Genomic DNA, 26,432 nt, shown 5'->3' on the forward strand with positions numbered 1-26,432 from the left:
AAAACAGCCTGGCACAAAACACACTGTGGCCTTTCTTCCCCTTTCACCTCCGTTCTTGTAAATCCAAACTGAATGAAAGATTCGTCAAACTTACGCTTTCGTGTCTTGCATTTATTTTGGTTCCGGGTATCATCTTTGTCATTAATTTTACTGCTTGAGCCTGAAGCGGAAACTTTTTGATGAAAAGCATCCATGTTGAATTTCTCTGGGATGTATAACGTATTTCACTTAGCCAGTATCAACATTCTAATTTTACGTCAGCTTCCTATAATGTACAGGTCTTGTGTCGGAGCTGCAACTGTTGTGAGAGAAGAAATAATTGTCATGCGCGAGTTGCATATTTATAAACAGGAGCATATTCATTAAACAGGGATCAGATTTATAAGTGGTATTGTAAATTTATTGAAAATATGTATTGAGTAGACCGATTAGCCATTATACTGATAGTACATCAATTATATGCCAAGTGAAAAAATTTAAACTTGAATGACACTGTCGAGTGTCTTTGCGACCCTATTTTTTATTGTTATGACCCCAAATAGGGTTGCGACCCCAAGTTTGGGAACCGCTAGGCAAGAGCCTCATGGCTGGGGAAAAGAATGGAGGAAGGGAATGAAGAAATGATATCTTGTATTTCCTCTGAATATATATAGAATCAGCCCTGTCAGTAAATGTCCTCTATTGCTGTTGAAGAGAAGTCAGCTCTTTCTGTGTTTTAAACTATCTAATGTTTCACCAATCAAGAAGAGTATTTCCTTGTGGTTTGGCTAAATGCAAGAGAGGAAATAGTTTACTGTCATTGTGATCAAAAGATTCTGGGAAAAAATCTTCCTTTTTATATAATCTAGCTAGCCCCTGAAACCTTTCTATTTGATGCTGTTTGCTAGAGATAGCTAATTTTTGTTCTATGCAAAAGGCTACTTTTTCTTCCTCATGATGTAGCCTTTGCATTGGCTGCTGGCCCTGCTCACTGCCATGTGTCTTCGTGGAAGCCATTCAGTCAGTGAACAAAGTTTAGTTGGAGAAGTAACCTCTTTTTTTGTCTTTCGAAGAGATAGAACTTTCTAATGTCTTTAGATAGTGTATATTAAAGTCTTTCCTCCAACAGGCCAGAAATAGAAGATCTCTTTTATGACATCTGGGGCTTGCTATTGAGTCTGATAGATTTTTAGACAATTGGTTGCGTATTTTTTTATTATACTTCTAGGATTTATTGTTAGAATTGTTTCATTGTAGTTGTTGTTATATAATACATTTAGATTTATTTGATGAGAATTCTTTTTTCGTTTCATTTGTATATTCAAATATGCTATTTTCTAATGTAGAAATGCTCCTCTGAGATGTGACTGGTTGATCTATTTCTTTACCCCTCTCTACTGTATGCACAGAGCTCTCATGAGAATATTAGAATTGAGATTTGCATAGCACTGAGGAAATTAATTTATTGTTCAAGTAGCCTGAGAGCAAATCAATAATAACTTGTTCTGCCTATTTCCGTGTATAAGTAGTGTAAATACTTGAAGTGATAACAATCAGTTCCTCCCACGAATGTTAGGAATATTTGCTTCTTAGACTGGTGAAAGGGATGTTTCAGGTATTTTCTAATGAGCTGCACAAAAATGTATATGAAAACAAATTATTTTGTTTTCAACAATTATTTTGGGGGACGGGGCAGGGTATTGAAAATTCTGAAAACCAAAAAAAATTAATTTTCAGGTTTTTTTTTTTTTTAAAGCCCTATAAAATGTGTGAGGAAAGTAGAACTTTTTTGTGAAAATTTCCATTTAGTCAAAAAAACACTTTTCCTAAAATTCAAATGCCTGTATAATTGGATCTGTTTGCTTTAAAACATTACAGTGTCTGTAGAACTATTACCATGTTACTGAAACAAAATATCCACTTGGCAGCATAGGTTAAAAGTAACTGCCTCCTTGGTGTTAAGGAAACATAGTAGAAGACTCATGTTGCCCATGTAAATATTTCTGCCAAGGAATTCTGAATAAGTAAAAAATGTTTACCTTTACCTTTTGTGGAAGTAGTTACTACATGTAGGATTAAGGTCATGTATACACGACAAAATTATGTTGACCTAATTTATGTCAACATACAGCCACTGCAGTTATTAAATTGCTTGTGTGTGTGCATGTTTGGCTCTTTGTATTGGCGGTGTGCATCTTCAGTAGGATCTCTTGTATCGATTGCATTGGCAGTGTGGGGGCATTGTGGGACGGCTCCTGAAAGCCAGTAATAGTTGATGTAAGCAATGCACCATCTACACTGATGCTGTGTCAACCTAATTACATTGACCGTGACACTCTGCTGCTCGGAGAGGTAATGTTACTAAATCGGCGTAGAGAGACCTATGTTGGCAGGAGCCAAATTTAAATAATGATACGTGCATAGTTAGGTCGATGCAAGGCAGCTTACATTGACCTAAACCCTGTAATGTAGATCAGGCCTAAGTTTTGCTTGTTCTTCCTAGGTGTGTGAGAGAGGACTGGAGAAAAGAAGCACAAGGGAGCCTTTCTATTTCTCCAGCACCATCGTCACTCCTGAGTGCTCACATGCAGGATTTAAGAGTATGCCTTAACAAATTGCTCATTGGGTGCTTGATGGGGAAAGAAGGAAGAGACTGGATAGTTCATCTAGTAAAACCTCATAGTCCCAACAGGTCAAGGCCAGCTTTCCACCCTCACACTTGGCTTTAGGTGCTGGGGAGAGGACAGACACATATAGATCTAAGTAGCAATGCATAATGTGCTCCCTTCAGCTCTCTGAGGCATGCTGATACCATTCATCCTGAATAAGCATAGCTCCTCTGTTCCACACTGCTGATTCTGCCCCCACACCACTGCAGAGTTCCAGAGAAGAGGAAGGAATAGTTTGGTCCTTAGTCTTATGAAAAGTTATGAACAATTTTCTTTCAGGAGACCTGATGGAGTTTTTCCAAGTTATTGACAAAATCTTCCATACCAGTCTTATCATGGTCTTATTTTTAGGGACATTAAGTCCTTTGTAGCACTTGGTGGTCTTCATGCATGAGGAAGTTTGTTCTTGTGCATCTAGGGTTTGTGTGTAGACAACATCACAACCTCTTTCCACTATTTCTGATGCAGAATCAGAGAAAACTTTCATCAGCATCATTGGAATTTGTTTGTGGGAAATGGCTTTCTAATTCTGGCCTTTCTGGCTTAGGTTTTGGCCTCTATTTTCCTTAGATTTTTAAGTCATTTTCTTGCTAGTGTATAATTTGTTGTTGTTGTTCATTGTTGTTGAGCAACAAAATTTTACTTTACTTCAGTTATTGTTTTAGCTTCTTGATGCAGCCATTGAACTTTAGAAGATTTTTAAGTAATTGCTGTGTTGTCAAGCAGAGTGCCAGATTCATGTGAAGATACCTGTTATAGCTCTATTATTGCTTTCTGTCTTGGAAAAGGTGATGATAACACAGAATACAAGAGCTGCCAAAACTGCCAGCTTTAGATGTAATAAAATAGAGTTCATCATAGACATTCAGATTCAAAATTGTGTCTTGTCCATTAAAGTCAGAAAGAAGAAGCCCAATTTAGCATACACCACCTTATGCTTATAGTTCATCTGTTGTCAATCAAAAGCTAAGAGTAGCAGAAAGTACTTGTAACCATTCAGTTGCATTTTATCTCATCCTTTCAAGCATTGTTAAAGTTTAAGACACATGAAGACATGGTGTGGAATTTTCTGGATCTGTTTAAGAATAATTGCACTATGGTATTTTGTCATGTTCACCTTTTTCATCAGGGCTCTGGAGATCATTTATTGGCACTCAGCCTTGAAGAGGCACAGATTGCTTTGACATTCATTCTCCACTTTGTGACTCTGCAGCATTTTATGTATTCTTCGAGTGCTTGCTCATGTCCATTCCATGGTAGGTGTGTACGCACCGTATGCACAGTTGCTGGAGATTTTTCCCTTTGAGGTATCTGTAGGACCTGCCCTAGTCCCCCCTGGAGCTGTGCGTGTATCTGCCGGTATAAAGGGCTCCGCTGGTTCCATTTTAAATAGTTGTCCCTGTTGTTGAGGGACTTTCGCTCTAGGACTTGGGCTTCAAGTTGTGTGCCTCCTGCAGAAACTGCATGCCGGTGGGTGACCCATATACTAGCTGTCTAAAGTGCCTCGGGGACACTCACATTAAAGAGCAGTACCAGATTTGCAGGGGCTTCAGACAGTGCACTCAAAAAGATAGAGACATTCGTCCGAGGGCCTTACATTCAGGCAGCCCTCAGACCGGCTTCGGAGCTAAGCCGCTCCGAACTGGCACCAAGCACTTCAGTTTCCATGCGAAGTGCTCCACCAGCACCATGCTCTTGGTACTGTTCTCCATACCTGGTGCTGAGGAAGATGCATAAGAAACAGCATGCCAAGAGAGGACATGCCAAGATGAACAAGCGTGGAATGGCTGGTGTAGTGCAACCCGTGCAAGGCCACTCATCCTCCCCATAGCCTCTGTTGGCCCTGGCGACTCCACCCAAAGTGTTGAGTCTGGTACGGGGCCCACCTCTGACTCCCATGAGCAGTTGTGGGACCTCACATCTCTGGGCTCCTTCAACTCCGGAGGCTTTCCAGGTGGCAAAGGCTCTGATGTCCCTCCCAATCCCACCAACCCCCACCCCCAGGCCTTCTGCCAGCTAAGGTGACCAGAGATAGAAGGGATCAAGGGGCAGTGAGCTCCATCACGACACCGACCGTCATGGCCCCATCCAGAGGAAAACCCTCCATGGTCCTGTTGTGGCAGTCTCCAACCTGTCACCGGTTCCCTTCCATTGCTTGGAGGTGGAAGCGGGTTTGGCACCACCATGGTCTCTGAGGAAAGAATCCTCTTTGATGTCTGAGGGGGAGTCCTTCACCCAACTGAAGGCATACTGGCACCTGGCCTATATGCACTGGATTTCTTTACCAACCCCCAAGCCGGCACTTGGCCACCGGGCCACTGGTCTATGCCATGGCAGTACTGGAACTTGTGGGTGAGTTTCCCCTGGTATTGGGGCTTCCTTCCCACCAGTCATGCTCAGTGGTGTCTGAGAGGCATTCCACTGCCTTGTCCTGTCCAGCCCCAGAGCTTGAGTCTGGTATCGATCCCAGTACTGAGATTCCAGAAGTGGCCCAATGGACATAGTGCAAATGGAGGAGGAAGAGGCAGCCCATCCTCCGGTGCAGGCCTCTTCCTCGTCATCTCTGGACAAGGCGGTTGCATGCCCTAGTAACCCACTTCTGCTGGATGACTTCAAGGCCCATAAAGAGCTCCTGAAATGGATCTCCTCACAGCTTAATTGATATGTGGGCTGCAGTGGATCCCTTTAGAATGGCCCTTGCAGTTAATGAGGTGGTGTTGGGACCTGTCAGGGCATTATGGCAGACCCCTTCATCTCTGCCCCCTACCTCGAAAAGAAGTACTATGTACTGGCCAGTGTGTTTGAGTACTTGTACTTGCCTCCCTCCGCTTCCCCTGGGATTCTCGGTGGTGACACAGGCTATATACAAACAAGTGAGATATTTAGGGGCGGTCTAGTGCTACCTCCAGAAATAAAGAGGCTAAGAGACTGGATCAGTTTGGACACAAGGTTTATTCGACAGGCAGCCTCCAGTTATGAATCTCTAACCAGCAAGCTCTGCTGGAGACGTATGATTTTAATCTGTGGGACTCAATGGCCAAATTTAAGGGTTCCCTGCCACAGGAGTTGAAGCAGGAGTTCATGGTGATCCTGTAGTAAGGCAAGATGGTGGCGAGGACTTCCCTCCAGGGAGCTCTGGATGCAATCAACTCAGTAGCCAGGACTATGACATCAGCGGTCACCATGAGGTGCTGTTCGTGGCTCCAGTCATCGGGTCTCTCTCACAAAGTGCAGCAGTCTGTCCAGGACCTCCCCTTTGAGGGGTGTAGGAAGGCGCTGTGGTCTTCCTTGGAGCCTGGGCCCGAGGAAGGGCCGCAATGCCCAGGCCGGACAGGACCACCGGCCTACAAGGGGATTTCCCTCTTCTCTGAACAAATGAACTCCAAGCTTCACAGCCTCAAAGACTTTCCCTAGCTGAAAACAACTTTTAAAACATCAGCAAAGAAGCATTAAATTGCTTATGATTTTTTGTAATGATTTTTTTAAAGACTGAGGACGTATTGTTTAAATTGATTCTCTATCAGAAATTTGAATTGCATTACTTGCAGTGTACATTAAGAAATTTGAGTGGACAATGAATTGCTCAGGAGATTAGTAATTGGTATAAAGAGAGTTTTAGGGCTCCAGATTTGAATCCAAGCCAGGGTTGTTCGTGACAAAAGCTGTTCAAGATTTGATGACTATTTGGTGGCCTGTATGAAATGATGTGAGTGGTCTTTGTCCAAATCCCAGTGAACAAGAGTCACATCACAAAAAATACCATAATTGTTGGAACTAATTCAAATCTAGGTGCATTGGAGATCAAAGACATCCAATTATAGGGTTTTGTGTTCTGATCTGTCTTTTGGTATGACTGGCGCTGTGCAGAGTTGTAAATGATCTCCAGCTGGCTTTAGATCGGTGTCAGCTGGCAGTTTGGTCATGCTGGATCTCATTCATATGAAGAACCAGGGGTTGTTGCTTCAATGAATAGCTATGTTGAAGTGATTCCAGTCATACCTACAAGACTCAGTTGGTGGTGCTGGAATAATTGTGTGGTCATCCTTGAAGGATTTGAAACTATGTCACTTGCCTCTAGGACTCTGCCAATTCTGACTCTACTCTTCAGGGAATGTTTGAATGTTATTTTCATTTGGATATTTCTGAGCTATTTTATCCTCATCCCTGGGAAAGCAAGTTGTACTATTGACAAAAGTCATCAGTAAGAGCAAGTTCCTTCTCTTTTGTGCCCCCATTTGTTGAGATTTGTTTGGAGGTAGTGAATTTGGCTGAGAAACTTGGCATTAACTTCAGGCAAACCCTTCCCGCGGAAAGCTCCATGTATTGGATGTGATATAAAAGTGTTTGTCTTAATAGCTCAGTTTACATTGTACACACCTCTGTTTATCTCATGACACCTTTGCAAAAACAACCCATATCCACATAACCAGGAGGCTTGATTATTGTAACTCCATCTTTATAGGATTTACAGCACAGTTTCTCCATCAGTTCTGGTTCGTTCAGAGTGCAGCAGCATGTTTGCTCATTGGGACTGGGCTAATTGTGAGCACTCTATGTCCACCCTGCAGTGTTTACATTGCCTGATTAGAAATTGGCTGGCAGTATTTACTTTTAAAGTCCTTAATGATGTAGGCCCTGCTACATTCAAGAACTTCTCCTGTGGCATCATCCTGACTGGTATTTATGAGTAAACTTTTAAGAAATCTGCCATTGTGCCTTAGGTCCGCTGATGGTTTTATCTTTGACATTGTGGATAGGCATGTAACTTGCTTACTCCTGAAAAACATATTGGTTCAACTCTGTTTTATTTTAAAAGAGCATCTAAAACCACTTTTCTCAAATGGGTTTCTAGAGTGACTTTCCCCTCCCTCATCTTTCCTCCCCTTTTTCCCTAGAGTGATCTTTCCCTCCCACTCCTTTCCTACTCTTTTTTTAATCTGACACCGTCAAATTAGTTTTAATTGTCAATTTTAATGAGTGATCTTTTAATACATTATTTTGTGTAATTTTAACACACTGTTTTGGATATTTCTGTCGTGTCCTGGATGGGAGAGCAGCATCAGTAACCAAAGTATTGTTAGCATTTTTTTTAATTTCATCAGAGACCAAGAGGGTCATGGAGACTGAAATCCCATGAACCTTTTAGTTCACTGTAGTAGGGTGTACACAGGGCAGTCACAGGGCAATACTTTAGTCTGCATTACAATTCACATCCAATAGTCCACACTGTGGAGCTAAGCCTGTAGTTCAGTAATGTATGAATATGCTTTGAAATACTGGATGAAAATGCTTATATAAGTGTAATGTATTGTTAGTAATTATGACGGTGTTGAGAGAGGAACAGTGTGTGTTTGTACAGGACTTAGAACAATGGGGCTCTGGCTCTTATTGGGGCTTTTGAGTGTTATTTCCGTGCAAATATGAATAATGACAATGAAACAAACTGTACATTGAAGCATATTTGGCCATATCTTTATTTTATATTTATATTTCGGTGTTACCAGAGAATTTTTAATTAATAATAATAAAAAATAAAGTAACATGGAGTTCAGAAATGGAGAAAAACATTTTCACAAATTCTGTGCTGATGTGTAAATAAGTATATAGCTATACATCCAAAAAAATCTTGTAAGACGAAAAGTGATGTCTGTTTTCCCTCCCCCTGGATTTAAAGCGTTTTCTGTAGCTAGTAGTAAGACTGAGGGCAAAAGGCTTATGCAGCTTTCCGTAGTTTTTTTTTACAAGAAATATATCTTGTGTAAAATGAGTGATATTGACTGTTTTCCTTATGTCCCATAAGATACAGTGAAATTCTCACCACCTGATGTATGAATCACTGTTAAACTTAATACATTTACTGTAAGCAAATGCCTGAAGATATGTAACTTCTTTACTAAAAATTATATAAGTAAAAGAAGACCTGACCTGTAGTTGATTTTTTTTTTCTTCTTTCAGATGTAAACACTATTGTTTAGTGTTAGGTTTTCTGTTAATGCAGTGTAAAGAGCTATACAGTTTAACATTATTCAAAGCCCTCTCTTTGCTTTATTTTAAAATTTAGATTGTTCTTACAATGAATCAAAATACAATATTTGAACAATTCTGAAATTTTCCAGGCTGAGTGTCTACCTCAGGCTGCATATTTTGGGGAAATGTCATCCAAAATTGTTTAGCCATTTCTGAGAAAGAAGCTGGTTAAAAATACATTGTTTTGCCCATATTAAAATAATTCTGAGATCTTTTACTGAGAAACTCTTAATATCCACATGTTTGGAGCAGATGTGTGAAATTTGGCAAAGGGATGATGATGCTTTGTATCAATGGTATGCCTTTTGCCTTCCCCTTGAAAACCTGCCCAAATCTGCCAAGTTATAAGCCTTTGAAAAACTGCAGTTTGCACACAGTTAGGAAAGAATTGCTAGAGCTTGGCAGCTAAACTCTCAGAGGATTCTGTCTACATTAAGCATGCTCCAGTCCAAGACTGAATAGGACTTTCCATGCAATTGCTGTTCCCAGCTGTTGTGGGCTGTGCCTGGTCCAGGTGCCAGAACTAAGAGCAGAAAGCCTGTCTCTCCTGTACTTTCAATTCCCCTCCCCACATGAGGCCCAGGCTGTGAAAAGGAGGGAGCTGCCTAATTCAAATGCAGAAGGGGAGAAGAGTTGGACCCAGTGGTGAGGATGGGAGGAGTAGATTGAGGCGAGGACTGGAAGCTGAGGACCCTGAGACTGGAGTCTGGCAGTGAAGGAGATGAAAACTGAGAATGGTTGGGCAATGAGACTGGAAGCTAGTGGAGCAGAGGAGTTGGGGACTGGTTGGACAAGAAGACTGGGACTGGGAGAGAGTGAGGGGAGACTGTAACTGATAAGGAGACTGGGAGAAGGACTGGACTGGGAGCCTATGAGCCGTGGGTGGGGGAGAGACAGAAATTGGATGAGAAGATGGCTGGAACTGGCTGGGCCAAGGACTGGGACTAGAAACCAGCGGATCAGAAGGAAGAAGGTAGGGAGCGGAGGGGGAAGATATAAGGAGGAGAGACAGGGTTTAGTGGGGACAGCTGGAACTGGCTGGGCCAAGAGCCTGGGGCATATAGCCAGATTTGAGAGAGGAAAGGACTGACACTGGACAAGGAGCCCAGGGAGGGAGTCTGGGAATGGAAGCCAGAGGGGATCAGGAATATATGTGGTGGGGGTGTGACTGGAGGCGGGGGGGGGAGAGAAAGATCAGATGAGAAGTCAGGAGGAGGGTGTGACATTCCCCTCTGCGATCTGGACTTGCGAATCTGTGTGTCACCCCAATCCCCCACTCCTGGAGCCCGTCTTACTCTGCTTTGCTGTGTGAATTCCCACTATTGTGCAGATCACTCACAGTCTCCAGCAAGTGCTTCTGGCAAGCCACGCTTTAGATCATGCAACAGAATGATTCTAGCCACTATCCCCCAGTCCCAGATGCAACCCTAGAAACTTCTGTCTTACAATGTTCAGTGATGCCCACTGGATATTGCAAGCTCATAATCAGTTCATCAGTTTATTGAATAAATTGATATGCACCAGCCTTGTCACTTCAAATGAAGTCTCTGACACACCTCAAACCAAATGCACTGTTTTAGGTAAAATAAACAAACAAATTTATTAAACTACAGAAGGATTTTAAGTAATTTTAAGTCAGAGAAAAACAAGTCAGATTTGATTGAGAAAATAAAAGGTAAATTGCATTCTAAACTAAGGTTAACACTTTCAGCAAACTTACAAACTCAGGTGATTCTCACCACAGACTGGATGGTCTGCCTCCAGCCACACTCTCTTCCTGTGATCAGCAGTTCAATTGCTTGGTGGTGTTTGTAGATGGAGGTAGAAGAGAGAGAACAGCAAAGTGTCTCTCCTTTTTAAAATGTTCCTTCTCCCCTCTGGGGCAAACAGTGGCCGTGTATGGTTCCCTCCATGCCCTGAGTCACTCTGATCCTTGTGGATTTGTTTGTTGACATCTAGGCCAGTCCTTTGTTCTTGGAATGCTGAGTTGGGTTGTTCTATACAAGTCCTAATGAGGTGCGAATTGCCCTTCTGTGTAGAGTTTTGCCTAGACCTGTCTTAATCCATAAAACAGATATTTGGGAATATTACATAGTGAAGCCTCATAACCATACACATGACATGCAACTAACATATTACTATAACAATAATGACAACAAGAGTTCTGTGGCCCTTTAAACACTTTAAAGGGCCACAGAACTCTCGTTGTCTTTGCTGTATACAGACTAACATGGCTACCCCTCTGGAACTATAACAATAATGTTCAAGATGTCATGAGCATTCCAGAAACATCTTACATGACATACTTTGCATTAAACAATACACAGTTACACTATAAGGGTTATCATGGGGGATGCAGTGTTTTAGGTAAAATAAACAGAGGGGAAGTGGCACTGGTTGAGCAAGAAGAGTCGGTCTGAGATGGGGAGCTTGGAGGGAGGACGGGCGAAATGAGGGGAATGGGACTGGGATGAGGAGCTGTGGTGAGTGCGGGCCAAGAAACAGGCTGGAAGAGATAGGCAGAAGGAGTTAAACTTGAGGGTGCTGGAATGGGCAAAAAAGTCTATGACCACTAGAGTCCACTTCCCTGTAGAGCCTGTAATAGAGTCCAAGATCCCTAGTCTCAACATTTCTCTACTGTCAGCAAATATCCATGAAACTCTGTTTTAGCCCCCACTAGTGCTGGTCCATATACGGGATGACAGTCTACTATTGCTATCTGTTCTCCATTAGCTCAAGTGGCAGAAGGCTGTGCAGTGGATGTAAATGTTTCAGCCTTGCTGATAAACTATGTGCAAGTCAATATGACACCACATGATGAAATTTCTGTTTTTCAGTTTGTTTTTTAAAAAACTGAGGGAATTATACACAAAACATTCTGTTAAAAGAACATTATTATGTCTGCAAAATGAAGCAATTAAACGTAAGGAAACCTTGATTTGCCGCCTCCTGCATATGCTTTATGATACGGTCTACAGTCTTTAATTACATGATCACATACTATTTTTTCCACAGGACTCCTACCTCACTCAGTGCACAGAATGGATTGTGCTCAATTAATGAGCAACTCTTCAGTATTTTTTCCTTATTGCCAATGGTTGGCCTGTGCCTTATTTACAGCACACAATTCAAACTCTGCTCTGAAGACAGAATTGTGAATTTCCTCATAGGCTTATCTATGGTGCTCATTATTATAATGTTTCATAAACATTAATGGATTTATTTCACAATATCCAGGTGAGATGAGGTAAAGCAGTAGTATTATCCTCATTTTACAGAGGGGCACTGAGGCACAGAGAGAGATGAAGGTCAAAATTACCCACTAGTTCTGGGAGCCAAATTTGAGACACTTATGACCTGATTTTTCAAAGCAATTAACCTTATATATCACTTTCTTTTCAAAGCACACTTACTGTTGACTTCAGCTGGAGGTCTGAGTGCTGGGCATTCTGTAAATCAGACCCCAGGGTCTCACATCAGGCATCCAGAAAATGAAGAAAACACGATTAGTTATCACCTGTGAAATGCTTGGCTTAAGTGACTTGCCCAGCATCACACAAGAACTCTGTGGCAGAGGCTGGGATAGAATTCGGTTTTCTAGGGCACTATTCAACTGCCTTAAACATTTGATATTCCTTTCTCTTCCTGCAGTCTCCTGCCTTGCTCTCTATACACTTTCTACTTCTGCAAAAATAAGTCAGGGATCTTTTAGACAACAGCCTCCTTTACTATGCACCTATAATTCATCCCCAGAGCAGGTCCATCCTAGGCACTAAGTGGGGCAAGGGTCCTGTGGAAAAAAATGGTATGTGATCATTCAATTAAAGACTGTATCATAATGCATACACAAAAGCTTGAGTCCTTGACTTTGCATACTTAATAATGTTCTTTTAACATGGTTTATTTTTGTGGGACAGAGATGCATTTATCCATCTTTGCAGTGGATATTTTGTTAACATGGGGTTGTTTTGCATGTGATTTTTTTGTTTTTATAAGAAAGTGAAATCTCATTTCTTGCCTTGATCCAAAATTCCCTGGTTAAGAATTTTTTGGTGTAAGTTGTAGCCAAAGATGATTGGATGATCTCCAGTTGACCTAGATGGGAACTCATTACTTTTTTCAATGTGAATAGGAGCCAGAATATTGTGTGACTGACTATACCATTACAGTACAGGAACTTGTGGGTGTATTTCATATTCACAGGAAATGCCAGCTTCTTTTAAACTGCACTGCAGATGTTGGCACTTACTGTTCATCAGGAAAAATATTTTAAGAAGAATTTCAAAAGAGTGAAAACAGAGTCTTAACTGTTAAAACTCAGAAGAATGTTTGTGGCTTATATTTTACCTTGGTCTAAATAACATTCTATAATTCAGCTTCTATCACTGCTAACTGCAGTGTTTTGCATTTCATGTGCTAGACAGAGAGTTGGCCTCCAGTTCCAACTAAGGTTTTTCTTGTGCCTTTGGACTATCCTGGAGGCAGGACTTCCTTTCATTTTCACCACTTGTTTTCCTGTCCCAAGTAAGTTGGTCATGTTTTAGCCAGTTCCCTCTTGTTAATTCATTCACTCCCCACCCTTTTTGTTTTTTGAAGCAGTGTTTACTGCAGATGTTTGTTTGTTTTTTACAGTGGTTGAAATTTTCTTTTCATCAGCCACATCATCAGAGCAGGAAGAAAGAATTATGGAAGGCAAGAAAAACAAAAACCACGAAAAGTACACTGTAGCAGCACTTTTCAGGCCTCCATTTCAGGCTCATGCTATACCACTGGTATAGGGGCTGATCTGCCCATACCAGGCTCCTAGAAGAATTTAGGAACTAATCCTGTGAGATTCTGAGCTCCCTCAGTGCCCTTAATAAGTATTTGTTACTCCTTTCTTAGCAGTAGAATCAGAAGGGAACCAGGAAATGCATTGCCCAAACGAGGCCACCTCTTCAAATCCAATTAGGTCAGAACTTCTGTACTGCAGTCTCTTGGTTCAACAAGGCCTTTATTGCCTCCATAGTAGTTCTAAAGTCTAACTCTTTGTGTCCCCATTCGAAAAGATGCAATGCATAGAAGGAAAGGAGAATGTCAGGCTCCTTGTGCTCCTCATCAGGTTATAGTTTCCATATTTCCTAACTCAGACCTCTGCAAAGACAGGGCTTTCTCCCTAGGGTCCCTCCTCCCATGACGTAACATCCATTCCCACCTCTCTATAGATTTTTTTAAAAATTCTCTGGTTAAACCCTATGCTAACACCTCAAAATGTCATTTAACGTATTTCACTGTTACTAAAGGTCTGATTCATTGCTGATGGAAGATAATGGAAAAACGTTAATTTCAATGGATTTGGATTAATCCCTAAAATAAAACATTAAATCCTTTCCTTCCAAATTTGGGAAGGGGAAAAAAGTCTTTCTGCAGAAATTCCCAAACTATAAAGTGTTTATAAATCTATGAAAGAAAAATCTGATACTGTATAATTGTTCTGTCCAGTCTCTTGCACTGTGCCTATCGCTCTATTATCTGAGTGCTTTCTAGTAGTGTGTTAAATGAGGTGACTAGCAGCTGTCCCATGTACTTTCTTTAACTGTGGTAAAATGATTGTGTATTTTTGAAGTTTTATTTAATGTGCTATATGTTAGTGAAGGTAGAAGAGAAGTGAGCCTTCCTCTTAGTATGGAAGGTGATGAAATTTGTAGTGGCTCATAGTTGTTGTGGGAGTTTGTTCTAGAGCAGTGTTTCTCAATTAAATTTGGCCACAGAAGCCTTTTGAACTCGATAAATAATTGCGGAACCCCCCAAACTCTTAACAGTATTTTTACATATGGGGCCAAAAAAAATGTCGAAATAAGCAAATTATATACAAACAACCAGGTCAGCGTTTCTCTATTAAATATAAATTAAATTACACTTACACTCGATATCCTCTGCCAAAAAATCCGGAACATCTTCCCTTTTTTCGGCGGCGCGGAGAACAGCTGCTCGCGGAACCCTAACAGTGTTCCCGCAGAACCCCAGGGTTCCACGGAACACCAATTGAGAAACACTGTTCTAGAGGCTTGGACCTGTCCCAAGAAAGCTGGTATCTCCTGCACGAATGAGCTTTACCCTGGCAGTAGGCAATTCCATTGTGCTGAAGGAGTACAATTCTTATCCTAGGCCCAGAACATTGAGTCCCTTGATGATAAGGACCAATAGCTTTAACTTCATATGATATTCTACAGGGAGCCAGTGTAATGAGCAGAAGGTAGGTTTGCTGTGCTCATGTTGGTGAGGAGGCATCCTGCAGTTTCTTGAGGGCTAAATGTTTCATGTCCATGTAGATTTGCATTGATATAGTTTCATTGGGAGGTAATGGCAAGGTGTATTACTGAGGCCAGATCATCTTCTTCCAGGGTGGGACACAGTCTTCTAGCTCACTGGTTCTCAACCAGGGGTCCGCAAGCAGGTTTCAGGGGGTCCGCCAAGGACTGGGCTTCAACTCTGGGCAGCACTCCACTCCACCCTTTGACTCACCTCAGCAGGACACTCCACCTATCTGGGTTGGAGGGGGTGCTACCAAAAATTGCAGTATCACTGCAGAGGAGAGATCTCTCCCTGCCATCAGAAGGGGTTGCCTAACAGCCCATTGACTCCACAAGCAGGCAGCAGCTAGCCAAGAAGAGACACCACTACTCTGCCCTGCTACATCAGCATTTCAGGGAGCAGGGCCAAATGGAGGGCCGAAATCTGGGGGGCATATGACCACTCATGTGTTGTCTCTGGGTAGGTTCACAGGTTTGTCTATTTAAGTTTAGGGATCACTGGGTAAAAAAGGTTGAGAACCATTGGTTCTAGCTAACCAGGGATCGTAGTATGTGTTGCTCAGAAGTGCTGATATGGAAGAGCTTAGCATCAGTGACAAATCTAGAAGAACTCCGAAACTGTGGCCTGCCTTGACCAAATGCACATGTGAATCTTCAGTAAGAGGAGGCTGCTCTATTGTTGCAGATTCTTCAAAATGTTTACCCCCTACCAAGCAGCATGACACCCATCTCACTTGGGTTTATCTCACCCAGGCTCTGGGCTACCTGAGTTACTGTGATGTTGTCATATAAGAAAGATGTGAACAAATTTAGTTCACATGATTTAGTGGGGGTTGGTTCTGCTTTGAGAGCGGGGGTTGGACTAGATGACCTCCTGAAGTCCCTGCCAACCCTAATTTTCTATGATTCTAAATTGGAGAGAGTTCAGAGGAGAGCAATAACAATGGTTAAAGATTTAGAAAACCTGACCTATGAGGAAAGGTTGAAAGAACTGGGCACATTTAGTTCAAAGAAGAGAAGGATGAAGGGGGACGTGATAAGTCTTCAAAAATGTAAAAGGTTGTTATAAAGGGGATAGTGATCAATTGATCTCCATGTCCACTGGTGCAGGACAAAAAGCAATCGACTTAATTTGTCACAAGGGAGATTTTGGTTAGATATTGTGAAATCCTTTCTAACGATAAGGCTAGCTAAGTACTGGAATAGGTTACCAATGGGAGGTTGTGGAGTCCTTTTCATTGAAGGTTTTTAAGAACAGGTTAGACAAACACTTGCCAAGGATAATCTAGGTGTACTTAATCCTGCTTTATTATGGAGAGATGGACTAGAAAATCTCTCAAGGTCTCTTCCAGCCCTAAATTTCTATGATGCTGAGATTCTATATCGTGAAAGATAGAGAAAGCTGTATGCCCTCTGAATATTTTGGTATTTGAGGCCATGATGTTTCATCAATTTTCCTAAACATTGTTCCTCATCATAACTTAGATTGTCAGATCTTCAGAACAAGACAAGACAGAAAACCACTCTGCACTTCTCTGGTGCTAAATAAATAGTAAATAATAGTAATAAACTGATGCTCTTCTCTGTAAATACACCAGGCAGATTAGTGGAATCTTGCAGTATAATGTAGTATTTCAGTATCTCCTGCTTTGCCTTTCTTCTTCTGGAAAGTTTATATAGTTATAAGCAGAATTCTTTCTCATATTTGGGGTGGAGACACACATTCTCCTGTGTGGCCGTCAGGCTGGCTTGGCAGATGAAGAGTTGATTACTAACTACTTTTCTCTTTACATCCATGCTACTCAGCATATAGTTGCTGCAGATGGAACTACAGTTCCAGTGTTTTAAACATTTCATACAGATTTGTATTGCTCCCCCTTTTTACTTATATTACTGCTCTGATCCATTAGAGGCATAGTGAAATGATAGAACATAAAAGGCAGGAAAAGCAGCATTTTAACTACAGGATGGCTGGCTAGAAGAAACAGATGTGCTAGGGATACATTGTTAAATAAGGTATTTTAAATAGTTAATTCTCCTAAGGATGAACTGTTAGACTGTTATCCTTGTTATTTCTGATCGATTGATTGAATGACAGCAGGAATTCTTTCCAACAGGGCAATATCAACAGTTTTGCTAGGGAGGGACAAGTCTGAAAAGAATTGTTCTGGTTGAGTTTTGAGGAACACATAATTATAGCTGGCTTTTTTTTAAAGGGCCTGGTTTCACAATTTATTGCCACAAATGAAGGCCTGTCTAATCTGTCTCAGCCATAATGGTAGAGCAGAATGGAACATTTTTCCAAAAGAACTTACTCTAAATACTCAACATCTAATCTTGAAAGGATTAGATTTTTATTGGTATGTGCCCATAAACATTGATTTCATTGTACAAACTGACAAAAAATATTTCCATTGATGACAATTGAAATTTACAGATAAGCAAAGTAAGAAAAATCTGCTTGAAAGCTTATTAGAGTTTGATTTAAGGATATGTATTTTGATATATTTACATTTGCATACTTTGTTGTGTGATCTTGACAGTTTGTGTTGGTTATAAAACATTAAATTTGTAAATCTGTTTCTACTGTCATTAAACAATTATTGTCTGATCTCGCCCATAATTTCCCACAACTATAAAATGTAAATCAATCACATTTGGAAAAAAAAACTTAAAACCCATACATTTGCACAACTGTGGAAATTTAAATAGATATATATCAAGGAGAAAAAAAGCTTAAAAATAAACATTGATATTATCCTGTTGAAATTATAAACAAATAAAAATCTATTGCCCTATATATATTGCTATCACCAAGTTGAAGAACCAAAGTAACGTCAGTTGCATAATCCTGTGCTCCCACAAAACTCATCTTGCTGAATGACAGTATATCACCCAAGGTATTACTTGTCAAGAGAAACGCACTGCAGACCTTTCAGCTCTGAGGAGGGTTGCATGATTTATTATCACTAAACCTATCCTATCACCAATCTACTGAAACCCTTCCCTTGACCTGGCAGGTTGCTTCCTTTGAAATAACTCGGATGACCTTGTCTAACTAGTGGCATGAAATCTGCCCCCCAACCTCATTGCCCGGAGAGCAATACGTGTGAGACTGCTGTCAGAAGATACACCTTCCAATATATTTGACCAGGCTCCATTTTCTGTTTTTAGATTATTTTGTTGTCACAATAACTGCAGATGTTTGCATGATAAACCAAAGTTGATGATAAAGCAAATTGACCTTTCTGTGGTACAAACCATTTAAAATAAATTGCCTAGGGAAATTATCTTTTTTAGACTAGATATTATCTTTCTTTATGGAGCCCTTGGGCCATACATTGCCATGTCTGTTTCTTGAAGTAATAAAGTAACCAGAAATGTTCACAAACCTTCCACTAACACTGACACCATGAATCCCTATATACAGCTCAAACCTATTTTTGTCTGTTGTGTTTTTACATGAGTTGTCCTAGTGATGTTTATTTTTCCAGTATCCCTATGGGAACCCAGAAGATTCCAAAATATAATAATTAAAGAATGACAGGCCTCTCCTTACAGTGAAAAATGAACAATTGTTTGGTCATTTAAACAGCTATGTTGGTGCTTGTTAACAAAATACTTTATCTTGTACTCCAGCCATGCCTATAATGGTCAAAAACCACTCATATCATGAACTACTCCTCCATTTTCAATCAGTAGCTCTTCAACAGAAAAAAATCTTTCAATTGGTTTTTTTTCATTTATTGAAAAATATTTGAACAATTATATGACTTTAGCAACATCTTTATGTTGGTTAAAATATTTCAAATGATGTAATATAATACAATTTGTGCTTGGCCAATAAGGAATCATGTTTTAGTTTCAGCTCAACTATTCAGAAAAAAATTTTTAAACTATAAAAAGGTTTAAAAAGAGAGTGGATGGAAGACATAAGCTATCTATTGAAAAACTGGCAACAAGAAGGCTTCCAGATGCCTGACCCCATATTGTGGCAATGCAATGAGTTCAACAAAAAGAGAAAGTAAAACTAATATGACTACATTTTTAAAATACTATTTATTATGCACTTCCTTAATGCAATGCAGTGCTTTGTAATAGGGGAAGGTATTGTAACCCGATTGGGGTAGAATTGTTTCATAATAAAAAAGTAATGCACTGTCAGGATTTACCTAGGTAACCATGGAGGTTGTTCTCTTGGCAGACCAACATACAATTGCTGGTGGGTTTTTTCTGTCTTAAGACAGAAAATACAATCGTTTTTTGTATGAGGGTTTAGTTCTGCGGGTAGTTGCGCAGTGTACAGCAAAGTGTTCAGAGCTATTGCACTGTAGTTAATGTAGCTGGAAGTTGTATATGAATGCAAGTAATATTAAGAATTTAGAAGTTGTAGTACTTTGTGGTAGTCAGAAACAATCCCTCTGTGCACTTGCAAGAATGCTGGATGAAAGAGGATCATGGTCAGAAAATGAGCAGGTCTGAAATAATGAGTTTCAGTGTAATACTTAGCTTTAAATTTCCCTTTTAGGCTCTGAACCTGCAAAGGCAAGCACGTGCTGAACTCAGGAAGACTACTCACATAATTAAAATTAATTCCATGTTTAAGTCTTTGCAAAGTTGGGGCCTTAGACCTTACTACGGGTCCTAGAGTGTGTGTGTATATATGTAACCATACAAATATATATAGTGTAATAGAAATATTGTAGAATATAATTAAATTTAATATAAGTGTAACTTTAGTGCTCTTGTGACCAAGATGGAGTCTGCTCTTCAAGCAGTGCTGCAGGAACACAGCAGGGAAAGCCCCTTACACTCCAGGGGCACCTGTCCAAACCCCTCCTTTCCGGGGTGAACACACACACACACATCGGAACAGTACAATGAATACAGGAAAGGGAAATATTTATTTACAGAGGGATTTATGGAGAAAAACGACAGGGGGAAAGATAAGGAGAGCGGTAAAATAGGGTTACATTCAGCACAAGGCCGCACAGGCCCAGTGGTACCACAGATTGAAAGGACAGACACAGAGCAATGCATCTGCACTCAGAGTTCAGGAGTCCTGGGCAAAGTTCCAGTCCGGTGGTGAGTTTTGGGTGCTTCTCATCGTCTTCGGCACCCGGGTGAACTTTCCCCAACAAACCCCTCTGGTGCCCTCTTCTGCCGCTCTCTGCAAACCCACACAGAGCGACAGTCACCCCACTTAACTAGTTACAGCTTCCCTCCTTATTCCCAGTGCAAAGTCATAAGCCCCAGTACTCATGTCCTCACACAGTTCTGGGAAGCAGTGAAACTGGGTTCAGTGCTGGTCTGTCCTCCTGGGACGATTGCTCCCTGACACAACTCCTCCTGGATCCTGTCTTGGGGTGTCCCCAGTTGGCTGCTCTGTCCCTCCCAGGCATCGGGCAGGTTCTCAGCTGCTTCACTCTGAGGGCCTGTTCACACACACTGTAGCTTTCTGTCTGTAGTTTTACACACACACACACACACACACACACACACACACACACACACACACACACACACACACACACACACACACACACACAGAGTCACTCTTCCCCTCTCTCTCCATTCCTTGCCCTCAACACAGCACTTCCTGTTCCTGAAACAATCAGCATTTTCCCCCTCAGGGCAAAGGTTTAAAGGGCCTTGCTCTCTAAACCCCAAAGGGGTTACATAATGTATATACAAGAAAGGTCTACCATAGTCCCTCTGACTTGATTTCTCTGTTACTAAATTCAGTCACAGTGTGTAGTGACTGTTATAGTAGGCTTTGATCTAATCATTTGATTGGTTGAACTTTCTGTAGGACCAAATCCCCTTGTCTTAAAATATTCTTATTTACTTCAGAGAGGCTACCTGTGAGAGTAAGGAGAGAAAGTTTGGACTGTTAGTGCTTTAAGATATAAGAAGCAGAATTCTGAAGCAGCTGATATCCTTCTGTATATTAAAAAAAAGTAATTTTAATGAGCAAAATAATTTTGCTTGGAAAAGAATGGCATTCCCAGGGCGAAATGTAATTAACCTTAATGTTTGTGCTGTCTCCACTGGGTATGTTTTTTAATTGTGAAAATCCCTCCAGTTTGATAAATTGATGAGGCAATGGAATTACCTGTATCTAATGCCAAACTCTTAGTATCGGAGCCTAACTGAGAGCTTTGTGAAGAACTCTTTCCCTGATTGAAACTTTATAATTGCATTTGGAATTGAATGGTTTGAATTTTAGTTAGAAGTTGCTGATGCTTTGTAATTGTCATTGTAATAGAGTAGAGTCATATTTTAAAATCTGTTCTCCCATGGGTTCATGGATCTCTCTAATACCGATTATGTTCTGTAACAAGACATTCATTGAAGTACGCTTTCACTGATACTGTGCATGGATATCAGTTTAATTGGTTAGGGAGCTTCTTTTCTTTGAACAAGTTAATTTTATTAACAGTTCTGCGTCCTGTTTATCAGATGACATTTGTAGTGCTTATGAATTTAATTGTCTGACTTATTTATCAAATCTCAGAACTGTGACTTTTCATTTGGTTAAAGTTTATATCTATTTTTTTTCCAGAATTGAAAGTATCTAAACAGAATTTCTTAGCTTATTGTTTTGTGCTACTTCATTTTGGAGAGGGAATTTTGTAAGACCCTGAACCATGTTTTTATATCTAAATGTTGTCTATCTATCTTAATTTTAAATAAAATGAAATGATTGGCAGAAACACTTACATATTTGTTTTCCATCTAGATTGATTCATACCAGTGATTTATTTAAAAACAAAATATTTTCAGAAATCCAGAGCTGTCATCCAGAAATGCCAGGAGAAAATTGGATTTTATTTTATTTAACATGTGTGGCCAACTTATGACAACTTTGCAATGGTACCTTGTTGTTGCTGTTGTACTGAAGAAGCAATTACTGTTTCCACTTAGAAATACTTTTCACAGTTCTAGTCCCTGATCCTGCAAGTGAATCTGCCTACACATACCCTTTAATGCACATAGAATCCCATTAAATCAGTGGGACCTGTGCAGGTATAAGTGTACACATGGGTGAATTCCTTTTTAGACTCTATCTTGCAGACAAGATGTGAAAAGAGTTTTATGGCTATATTTTCAAATGTGCCTTTTAAACTATAATTTTAATGTGCTTTTAACTATAATTTTTTACATGTCCACCTATCTTCATCTTCAAACCCTGTATGCTTACAGTTAAGATAGTTTATCTGATTTTGAGGAATATGCCATTTTCCCTCTATCTATCCAGTACTTGTATGGTCCTCGTCATATAGTATGTAGGCATTTAATTATCCTCTCGACACATCCGTAAGGTATGGAAGTATTTGGATACGGAAGTACTAAACCCATTTTATAGAAACAGAACTGGGGCACAAGGAGCTAGATTCACAAAGTAATGGTGTGACAGTGAGTGTCATCATGCCTAACATTTTGGCACCTAGAAAATCACTGGGATTCATGAAGATTGAGTTAAGTGCCAAGGCTCCTTATACAATGAATGGGGGGGCGATAGGTGCCTGAGAATGGGATTCACAAAAACCAGCATTTTGGGCAGCTCTGCACCTAAGCTAGCCAATGGGAGATGCTCAGGAGAGGGATGTGTCAGGGAGTTTGGCACCTAACTCTGGGCTGGAGGGAGGTGCCTCATTTTGCTTGGGATTCGCAACTGCAAACCCTTTCTTGGCCTTCGAAGTCTATGCCATTTTTGCAAGAAACTGGGGGTGAAGGATGAGGAAGAGGACTCCCTCATAACTTTAAGACCAGTGGGTAGGGAGACCCCTGGTTAAAGTCCCCTTCCACCTGAGCAGGATATGAACAGGGATCTGCCACCTGTCAGGTGAGTGCTCTAACCACTGAGCTATGGGATAGTCTGATGTAGGGGGTCCATTAGTCTCTCCTGTTGAAGCAGCTTCCCTATGGATGAATAATTCAAATAGTCATTGGAACTGGGAACTGGATACTGGGTCTCTCACTTCCGAGAAGACTGCTTTAGTCACCAGGCTAAAGTCATTCTCGTGCTTGCTCAGTCTCTCGCCCAGTGACTCTTTCATTATTTATCCACAATGGAACAGCCTAAAGAGGGCAGACTGAGGGAGTCCCACATCAGAATATTCTGTAGCCCAGCGGTTAGACCACTCTCCTGAGAGGTAGCAGGTCCCTGTTCCAATCCCTTCTCCCCTTCAGGCAGAGTGGGCAGTTGCACTGGGGATCTCCCAGTTCCCAGGTGAATATCCTAAAAGTTGTGAGGGAGGTCCTCTGGCTGTTTGTGAGAGTTTGCATACGGAGTCCAGTCTGGTAGGTGTCCCGCGCCGTGCCTCCTGGGACTGGGGTACCACTGTGCCCCTTAGCTCCCTAGACTGGCTTGTCTCCCACACCTCTTCACTAGCGACAAGCAGCAAATCCTTCAACGTGCTAGTATCACTCAGCCCAACAGTAGTTGGAGCCCTATACCCAGCTAGATGGCATGAATGCTTTCAGAGTCACTCACAAATCTCACAGAGAAAGGCCCTAACCAGTCCGCCGCACTTCCCTGCCCTGCACCCCAAAGTTGCCCTGTCCTGCCCTGGTCAGAATTCTGACCAGTAAGTTTATCACCTGGTTTGTCCCTCCCTTAGCATGGAGAAGACTGAGTGGGGATTTTTCCAAACACTTCACTGAAAGACACTGTTTTAGTTAAGAATATAAAACAGGTTTATTAACTACAGAAAGGTGGACTTTGAATATAAGTAGTAGGCACAAGAGATTAGAGATAAGTACCAAAGAAAATAAAGATAAACACGCAATCTAAATCTTAAACCTCTAACATTAGGCAGCATCTAGATTAGGCAGTATTCGCACCCCACTTGGATGTTCCATTTCTTGGTATACAGACTTCACCCAAGCCTGAGTTAGTGTTTCGGTGTTCCTGATGCTTTCAGTGTAGATGTGGGAGGAGAAAGGACAAAGCCTGCAGCCTCTCTTTCTTCCTTTATATCTTCTGACCATGTGACCAGACACTAGTCCTGTCATGCCCAGGTAGGCCTGCTGAGCCACAAGGTGGCTCAATCCCTCCTGTGCAAGTGAGTCATAGAGTTGAGTAATCTCTATTGTATAGTCTTGTGCAATGGTCATTGTATCATTGTATTGTAAATCCTTTGTTTACAACTCCTTTGTTGGTTGATGTCTGCTGAGTCCCTCCTGGGCAAGGGTGCCTCTTTTGCTGTTACTAACAAACTTATAACATATTGTAAAAAAATCTTATAACTTGATACATACTAGCGATATTCATGTTTTGAGAGTGCAAGGTGTTTTAGTAGATTGACCTTTCACCAAGTATCTTATGTGGCATGCTTAATATGAATGATTACAACCATACAGAAATGATGAATATGGGTTTACAGTGTGCTGCTTTGGGGTGCAGTGTGTCACAGTAGGCAAGCTCTGAGCTGAGTGAGTTTAGTTGCCTATAGGGTTCAGTGGCAGCTGAGGGGAGTTCATGAATCCCAATAGGGCCTGAGTCTGATATTTAGATGTCTAAAGTGGCATTTAGGTGTCTAAATCCATTTGTGAATCTAGACCAAGGTTTCTTAGGTAACTAATCCAAGATCCCACAAGAAGTCTGTGGTGGAGCCAGGAATTGAACCTGCTTCTGCTGAATCCCATTCCAGTTCCTTATACTGTAGATCACTCGTCCTCCTTTTAAATAATAGATCCCATATTAATAATGGAATTTACATTGTATGAAGTGTTAAGAATGTAAAAAAATTTTTTTTATAAAACAAAATATTTAAGAAGTTCTTTTCTCACCTTAATAAGTTAATTCATTTAAGTAATGTTTCTCAGAGACATGGCTCATGTCTTCCTGAGGACATGCAAATGACTAGCCAGGATGGGGTGCAGAAGATGTAAAAATTAAGATGGGTAGGCAATAGGCAACACATGCTGTGAGACTGAAAGAGAGACAGTATCAGTTTTCATAAAGTTCTTCTGACTTCATAATTCTGAATTGGGATTCAGCTTTTAAAGGTGTGAGGAAGCACTGCACTAAAGTTTGTAAAGTGTTTGAAAATGACAGGTGTTTAAATGTCAGTGGATCAATGAAGTTCCCTTCCATCTAATTTTTCCCAGAATGTTTATTTGATAGGGCATTGCCCTTAAGTGGCACAACTCTTAGTGACTTCATGCTAAAGGCAATGCATCCTGAAAATTTAGCTTTTTATCGTATTGCCCATGAGGTTTTGGGGAGAGAAATTAGTACTCCACGTTGGAAAGGAGGTGTCCCACATGCAGAAAGGTCCTCTCTGCACATGGCTATACGGGAAAGACAGTCTGTCCTGTTATTACCTGTCAAGATGTTAAGTTAGGCTTCTGTGTTTCTCTTGGAGTAGTTAATCCTAACACAAGAATGCAGACCAAAATGTTTCCCCTTATTCTCTTTATGTGTTAATGCTGAGTTCATCTTAATAAAGGTAACACAGAATTCTAAACATGAGTCTTGGCAGGTAACTTAAGGTAGACTTGATTTTTTTTAAAAATAGTGCATTTTTATTTACTTCATTCTCCTGGCAATGTTTTATACTGCCTTTATACAGCTGTAGGTGCTTTTACATAATTAAAACTTGCAAAATTATAAATAAAATCTACCAAATATGTAATACATAAGGCTTTATGCATACAATGTACTGGTTTTAAATATATTTGAAATGTTTCTCTGCACATATGTTCTCTTTGTCATTTGGGATCTAAAACGTTTTAAAATATTTATTTCTACAACATTTCAGTTCACCTAATTTGTATCTGTCTCAAACTTAGTATACATGTTATCAGCCCAGATTCAAATTTTCTTTTGAAAAAGTCTGCTGTTCATTATAAACTTGACTCTGGAAAAAATACAGAAAATATTATATATAAACACTAGAATTACCTGTGTGTGGAATGTTTTGTCCAAGTTTGGTTACCATATTCAAATAAAATATAATAGAGTAAAAATACATGGCTTATAAACAGAAATTGGAAGGAAATGGAATTGAAAGCAAAAAATCCGAAGCAAATGTACTGAAGGGTTAAAGGTTAATTTAATAACTCTTTCACATGGAGGAGTGATCTCTCAGCAAGTATGTATTGATATACTTTCTTGGGACAGTGCTATCAATACTGCACTTTTTCATCAGCACTTTAATTTTCCTTAGAGTAAAATATTGGTCATCAATACTGAGCTGGTGTAAAAGTTAGCATGTTTCTGTCCAGAGTGAAGTCATAATTTTACCATACCATATGGTACTTTCATAACCAGATATATCAGTCTATACAGTTGGAAAGCTACTATATTGAAAATCATTTTACGGATTTATAAGAAATACAGAAGGATATAGACAGCTTGATTTTATTTGTAAAAAGTATGTACTCCATAAATTTCCGTTCACAGCAGACAGAAAGTTTGACTTAGTTCTTACCGGTGATTAATTTCAGTTTT

The 26,432-nt window shown here is 40.5% G+C and overlaps 1 protein-coding gene across 7 annotated transcripts in view; it reads left to right on the top strand.

Moving 5' to 3' along the window:
• Positions 1-26,432, top strand: part of CDC42BPA (CDC42 binding protein kinase alpha) — a 333,741-nt gene that overhangs the window by 76,784 nt on the left and 230,525 nt on the right. The gene's annotated exons all lie outside the window — the stretch shown is intronic.

The sequence above is a fragment of the Emydura macquarii genome, unplaced genomic scaffold, assembly GCF_026122565.2.
Source record: "Emydura macquarii macquarii isolate MOO-44397 ecotype Brisbane River unplaced genomic scaffold, CSIRO-AGI_Emac_v2 contig_2676, whole genome shotgun sequence".
Classification (NCBI taxonomy): domain Eukaryota; kingdom Metazoa; phylum Chordata; order Testudines; family Chelidae; genus Emydura; species Emydura macquarii.